The sequence below is a fragment of the Leptinotarsa decemlineata genome, unplaced genomic scaffold (assembly GCF_025532065.1).
Source record: "Leptinotarsa decemlineata unplaced genomic scaffold, Ldec_3_MD MMD2_P_RNA_scaffold_11, whole genome shotgun sequence".
In the NCBI taxonomy this organism is placed as follows: Eukaryota; Metazoa; Arthropoda; class Insecta; order Coleoptera; family Chrysomelidae; genus Leptinotarsa; species Leptinotarsa decemlineata.
In genome coordinates this window covers 4,095,897-4,103,211 of record NW_027412525.1, presented here as the reverse complement: position 1 = coordinate 4,103,211, position 7,315 = coordinate 4,095,897, and the positions used below count along the sequence as shown (strand labels likewise).

The window sequence follows — 7,315 nt, the reverse complement described above, 5'->3', positions numbered from 1 at the left end:
AGATGGATCGAAGAAGAAGGGCTTAACATAAGCCCATCCAAATCGACCATAGTAGCATTCACCAAGAGGACTAAAACGGAGGGTCTCGGGCATCTAAAACTTTGAGGTGAAGGAATACAACTGTCGGGGGAGGTTAAATATCTGGGAGTAATCCTAGATTCCAAACTGACCTGGAACCAACACTTGGACAGGATAAACAGGAAAGTGTAGGTAGCACTGATGCTCGCCAGACGCACCTATGAAAAAACATGGGGGCTGAAACCAGACATGGTATATTGGCTATACACGATGTATAACCATGATAACATACGCATCTCTGGTCTGGTGGCCAAAGATGAAGCAGGCGACCGCCATCAACAAACTAGGCAAGGTGCAAAGACTCTTTGGGAATGACGGGAGCAATGAGAACTATCCCAACAGCTGCATTGGAGACACTCCTGAATCTACCTCCTTTACACTTTGTGACAATGGGGGAGGCCAGGATGGGCCAATTCAGACTGAAAAACTCGCCGAACTACAAAAGATCGAACCGAACAGAAATTTCGGAACAAGTCTGTTTAAAATCTGTTTTTCCGTTAACCAGCTGTCGCACCCCTACGAACGACAACCCTCAGAAGTCGAAACTTGTGCGAGCTAAGGATTAACGAGGTCTTGCCTTTTAACGTGTGATTCCTAACACGGGTTGGACGGTAGCAAGTGAAGATCGATCGTTCAGACTAGGGCTTGAACCACCGACCAACACGGCAGTCAATTCGAGTGAATGAACAAAGCACCCACGCCGAACCGCTTGGCTACCGACTGAAGTGGAGGAGCACATATTGAATATGTGCATAGACCACATGACACCGAAATACACCTTTAACACAAAATTCACGGCCGAAATCATAAGCCGTGAAGAGTGGAAGACCATTAGTCATCCCGAAAACATGTTTGGAAAAAACACCTGGTATACAGTTGGATCGAAGACCAAACATGGAACGGGAGCTGGAATATACCGAGCGGATAGAAATCTAAACTACAGCTATCCGCTAGGACTATACTATATACTATAAGTTTACTTTACTTTATTTTAATACCGCATAGTCGTAGTTGAACTTATGCCCCTCTGTCAAATAATGATATGTTAAGGTCCCCACATTCAAAAATCTCTTCCTGTGTTCATTTATTCTTTAAGGAAAAGGTTCTCCCGATTTATCCGACACTCACGTTTTTTTTCATTGTTTTTGAAAATTTGCAACAGCAATGTTATTGATGGATTCTAGAAGTCTGATAGACTTGGAAAATGACTTGTTTCTGTCGTTTTTTGAAATGAATGGGGACAATTCATTATCGTCAATGTTGACAGCAATTTGTTCAATAAAAATCAATTGAGAATGAAAATTACTTTCTGACAGTGGAATATGCAATACGCAATAGTCTATTGAGCATATTATTGAATACTACCTTATGCTAATAGAAATGTGTCGAAAAATTATGTATGACAATGTCCGTATAAGATGGTTTGTGGAAAATTGCAAAATCCTGTTTGATATTAATTTTAGTAATAGTCAAGTGTAGAAAATTTATTGGATTATTCACCTCCATACGTATGGTGAATGTTTGAAGGGTGAATTGACAAATTCGACAAACTTGTTCAATTACCTGTACCAGTAAAACAGACTGGAAAAATACCCTCTCGAAACAGCTATTTTCGTATAAACATTGAGTTACACGAAATAAAAATACTTGTAAAACGAATGCTTTTATATGAACGCTGAATTATACGAAAAATACTCTTCTCTTTTCCGTTTGTATTCCAAACATTATGTTACGTTATAAATTCTTATAATTATAATCTTGGTCTAAACGATGATATTTCACCTTTATCTTCGATGAGTAACAAATTTATTTATATGGTCACTTCTAACAAAAAAAAATATATGTTACTGTGGTGATTGGTTAAGAATGACCACTCGGCTAGCCTAGCGGTTTTGTAGGGGGTGGGTAAGGTAAATGAATCCACCACTAGGGTGATGTTTTGAAATTAACCTGATTTATTGATTTATAAATTAATACACAACAATAAGTATGGAAAGTCCTTCTGAATCTAATTAAAAACAAATAAGAGCTTGTGTGATCACACCTCATCTACAATGGCAGCTACCCCAGTTGTATATGAAATATTATTATAAATATGAAACATATGAACAATATGAAACCGACAATTACTAATTCGGTGAGATGGCTGTCTGCGAAGCGGATGTCACTATTATGCGCACTATAGTCTATGCATAGCATGCATGAAGCGTTCGGTGTGATCAAGCTAACTGGAAATTCTTCGATGATGACTATTACTGGTTGTTATTCAGCTGTTGACTGTCGCGTAAGCAACAAGGAAGGTTGCAGCATGCAGGAATTGGAAAATATGATAACTCACCCCAGGCGTTACCTAGCACTTATCTTGTTATAACTTATTCCTGCAATATGGAGGGCTGCTAAACTGCTTTATACCATGCAGTGTAGAAAGCAGGGGTGACTTCGGAATGAAGTTGGCCTGGAACCTTGGATCCGACAATCTGTCGATGATGTCGCAAGAAAACACTAAATCTTGCGCCTTGAATCGTCTGCTCTGTTTGAAACTCGAAATGCTTTTCGTAATTGGTAAAAACCACAAATTCCACCATAAAATACAGAGAAGACGTCTTGCTCCCATGCACAACCATTACTGACTGCCCCTCCTCCCTTTTTTTCCTTCCTGTCCCCTTTTTATGCTTCTCACAATACACTGGAGTTACCTACATCTATTCCTCTGTTCTATATGTTCTAAAATTCGCGGAAAATTCAATAACAACAGTTGCGACCGTTAACGGTTGCGTAACGTCACTTGTGATACGTTTAAATAACTAAATTCAAATATTGCCGCCCGGAACTTGAATTGACCAGCTCAGTCATCTACAATCAGTGACATCCAATACCTACTGAGCAGCTGACAAGAATTTGACAAACGACACATATAAAGTTTACAATTTACTAATTAATTCTATATCTGATTATGTACAATAAATATTCGTTAGGTAAGTAACAAGTTATACTACTACATAATATTAAATCACTATATTTCTCTGATTTATTTTTTTGAATGTTATTTCCAGGTACTATTGGACCAGTGACTAATCGACCACAAAGAATGTAAACAAATTACAGAAATCGGATCAATTTTCAAAAATTATTGCTAGGAGCATTAAAATGGATGCATATTTACTGGAATTACCGATATAATATAGGCATCGTACCATCGGCAGACGAAACATGGCCAGATAGTGTTCGAGTGATAATTCCTGATACTGAATAAAATTGTTTTTAATAAGAGACAACTTGATGATTCAAATACTGTGCATTCTGTTACGGTTCTTTGTGCATCTAGATATACTCTTTCTCTTGTGTTTTGAATGATAATCTCTTCTTTTTATATAAACTATGCTATTTTAGTTTTCATTTATTTCTGCTATGTTTGATATGCAACCCATTATACATTTCCCCGATGAACTGGTTGTCTATTTAAAAGGTGAAGAGTACCCATGAATTATTCCTTCAAATATTTGTTACGTGGCAATACTTTGGCACGTAACAATTACTATAAAATCGAATCAGATATCATTCACAGGATTCCCACACAATATAATTAGTGAAATTACACATACATGGAACACCGTCATCCTCACTGGTAGACATTCCATGTTTTGCCGTAAGATACTTGCCGTATCAGCTCTTCATTAGCGAATTCGAATAACATTATAAGAAAAAAATAAATAAAAATAATTCAAATATTTGTAGAAAAAATATGTATATGGAACTTTTTGGGGTTCTACAGTAATATCAAAAATATTACATGCTCATGACCTACATCTTATTGAAATTGGAATTGTTCAAATTGACAAGAATAATATCAATTTGAATAATTCCATTGTATAAAAAATGTCAATAACTTTTTTCGAGATCAATTGCCCTAACACCAAACTGATATTTTTGCACTCGACCCGCGTTTCGCCAACAAAGTTTGCATCTTCAGGAGAAAAAAATTGATACCTAGTCTAGTCTGGTTAGTCCTTATATACTAAAATTTGTTACCTGAGGTTGTATGCATGAAGTCCAATATGGAATTTCTCGGTAATCAACTACCTGCAAGTTCTTAGTAATTATTCTCTAGCTAACAGAGGATTAAAAAGCGGGCTAAACGGGATGGGTCCCTTATCGCCATTCATGCTGTTTTTATATTTTGCTATTTCTAGACTCTCACATGCATCGAGTAGCCTGGTGTCATGCACATGCTCAATCAGTTTCAGATTGTTTTCACCAATTATGTGGTCCTGGTCTTGAGCATGTTGGGCGACACTGGATTTTTCTATCCTTCCGTATTTAATGTGTGCACAATGCTCCTTGAAGCGGGTTTTAATCGCTCGTCGGCTCTGGCCGATGAATTTGCTGTTGCAATCTTGACAACTGATTTCGTAAATCCCAGACCTTTCTGTGTTTTCTAGTCTATCTTTTGGATTACCAAGAAGCTGTTGCAATTTATGAGAAGTTTTATATGCAACTTTCATATTTACTATAAACTTGTTATTACTCTCATCTTTTTGAAAAGTCGAAGATTTACGAAGTGCTTCCCTAAACTTGCATTTTATAATTATCTTGTCAACTATATCTGGGTTAAAACCGTTTGCTTCAGCAACAGCAAATACATCGGCCAGAGCCGAAGAGCGATTAAAACCCGCTTCAAGGAGCATTGTGCACACATGAAATACGGAAGGATAGAAAAATCCAGTGTCGCCCAACATGCTCTAGACAAGGACTACAGAATTGGTGAAAACAATCTGAAACTGATTAAGTATATGCATGACACCAGGCTACTCGATGCATGTGAGAGTCTAGAAATAGCAAAATATAAAAACAGCATGAATGGCGATAAGGGACCCATCCCGTTTAGCCTGCTTTTTAATCTTCTGTCAGGAAGAGAATAATTACTAAGAACTTGCAGGTAGTTAAGAACCGAGAAATTCCATATTGAACTTCAAGTATACAACCTCAGGTAACAAATTTTAGTATATAAGGACTAACCAGACTAGACTAGGTATCAATTTTCTTCTCCTGAGGATGCTAACTTTGTTGGCGAAACGCGCGTCGAGTGCAAAAATATCAGTTTGGTGTTAAGGCAATTGATCTCGAAAAAAGTTATTCAACTTTCACACCAAAGATTCCAATCTCATCGTTATTCGATGAATCTATCAATTCTTCTTCCTCAGAAATTCACCCCTCTGTATCTCGAATTGCTTATTACGTCAGAAGCTCCGTCTTCACCTAATACGAGTATAAAGTCCCATCACATTCGCCAAATATTCAAAGTAGTTCTGAAAGTAACCATCCGGTTCGGAATTAATAAACAACTTTCACTATGGAGAAACCGTAATCATTCATTCTGTGGAGGTTGCTATTTCAATTCACCTAAATCACAATAGTTGAATAAAATTATTGTTTGACCGGCAAGAACCCTCATAATTCAGGATATAAGAAACATGCGTCTCACGGTAACGTACCCTAATGTAATTTCCTATAACAAATATATGCGACAAGCTGTTAGGAAACTGTTAGTACGAGGGCTGAAAACAATCAATTTTTTTAAATTTCAGTAAAATCAACAATATTGTTATGAACTTCATTTTTTTTATCTATTATCCACTGTCATAACCCACTCAAATATACCCAGACAATAATAGATAATTCTATTGAATATTAGAATCTATAAAGTATACTTTTTAATATGCTACAAAAATATGTAATTTGCAAAATCAATTCAAGTACGTTTCTAGCATTTCAAGGAGAAATTGCGTTTTTGTAACATAAAAAAGAAGGATACAAGATTTTTAAACAATTCATCATGACTCTTCTAGGAACTCCGCTAACACCTAGGTAGTAGCTAATAGTTGAAGTATAAAAAAAAACATTAGGCATAGTAAATTAGACTACTTTTCCGCAAAAATTAGTAATGCTACCAATAAAACTAGGGAAACGTGGAATATAATAAACAATCAGCTTGGCAAACGTGGGTTTTCCTGTGCTGATAGTAACATCAACCTGAAACTTGAATCCAAAACCATTGGGAAGCCCTTAGAAGTAGCTGAAGCATTTGCTGAGCATTTTTCAAAAGCCGCCGAATCTCTCATAAATAATCACTTTGGACTAAACTTATCACTGCCTTGCACTACAAGTACTAAGCTTAATATTCTCTATCCATACGAAGACAGTCCGATAACTAAACGTGAGATACATGATACCCTAAAATTAATGAAAAATAAAAAGTCATCAGGCGTTGATGATCTATCTATGAGTACTATTAAGAGCATAATAGATGCTATAATCGACCCACTCACTTATCTTTTCAATCAATCATTCATCCAAGGATATTTTCCTGATGAATTCAAAAAAGCTCTAATTTTACCGTTGTTTAAAAAAGGTAGTAGAGACGAAATAGATAACTACAGACAAATTTCTCTGCTTTGTGAACTTTCCGAACTATATGAGAAATTAGTGGCTCGCAGAATTATCAGCTATCTGGAGAGTAATAGGTACCCTGCTATCAAACTGCCAACACGGTTTTAGGAAAAATCATTCTATTGAAACACTTGATAAAAATGATTTTATTATCAGTGTGTTTTTTGACCTGTCAAAAGCATTTGATACGGTATCAACTAATTTTGTGTTGACCAAATTAAGTGTGCTTGGTTTGCCTAATAACATAGTACAATGGTTTAAGTCTCACTTGAGTGGTCGTAGCATAATTGTAAAGCAAATAAATTCAATGTCTAATGAACGCGAGGTTGGATTGGGGGTTCCCCAAGGCTCTGTTCTTGGTCCCCTATTGTTTTTAATTTTTGTCAATGATCTGTCGGAATATATGAGTGATTGCTATTTAACTATGTTCGCTGACGACACCACCATTACAGTCGCTGGACCTACTACAGATGATTTGCTAACAAGAGTTAGACTGATTATAGACCAGTTCACAAGCTGGTGTGATCGTAATCGTCTAGTTCTGAATACCTCAAAGTCGGTATCGATGAGATTTTATAATAGAAGTAGGGGTACCATAAGTGAATTAGCTCAGTGCGATAATATCAATATCAATGCAGCAAACGAAGTTAAATTTTTGGAACAATTTTGGATGAAACATTAAGTTGGGATCAACACATCGATAGTGTCTGTAAAAAACTAAATAAAGCATATTTTGCAATCAAGCAAATGAAAAACTGTGTTGACCATCAAGGTCTATTGGCAATCTATT

At 36.4% G+C, this 7,315-nt stretch overlaps 1 long non-coding RNA gene across 1 annotated transcript; it reads left to right on the top strand.

Moving 5' to 3' along the window:
• Positions 1-1,846: 1,846 nt before the first annotated feature.
• Positions 1,847-3,478, top strand: LOC141480184 (uncharacterized). The gene is made up of 2 exons (XR_012464223.1): positions 1,847-3,053; positions 3,132-3,478. It is a non-coding gene; the product is annotated as an uncharacterized lncRNA (long non-coding RNA).
• The last annotated feature ends 3,837 nt before the right edge of the window (positions 3,479-7,315 follow it).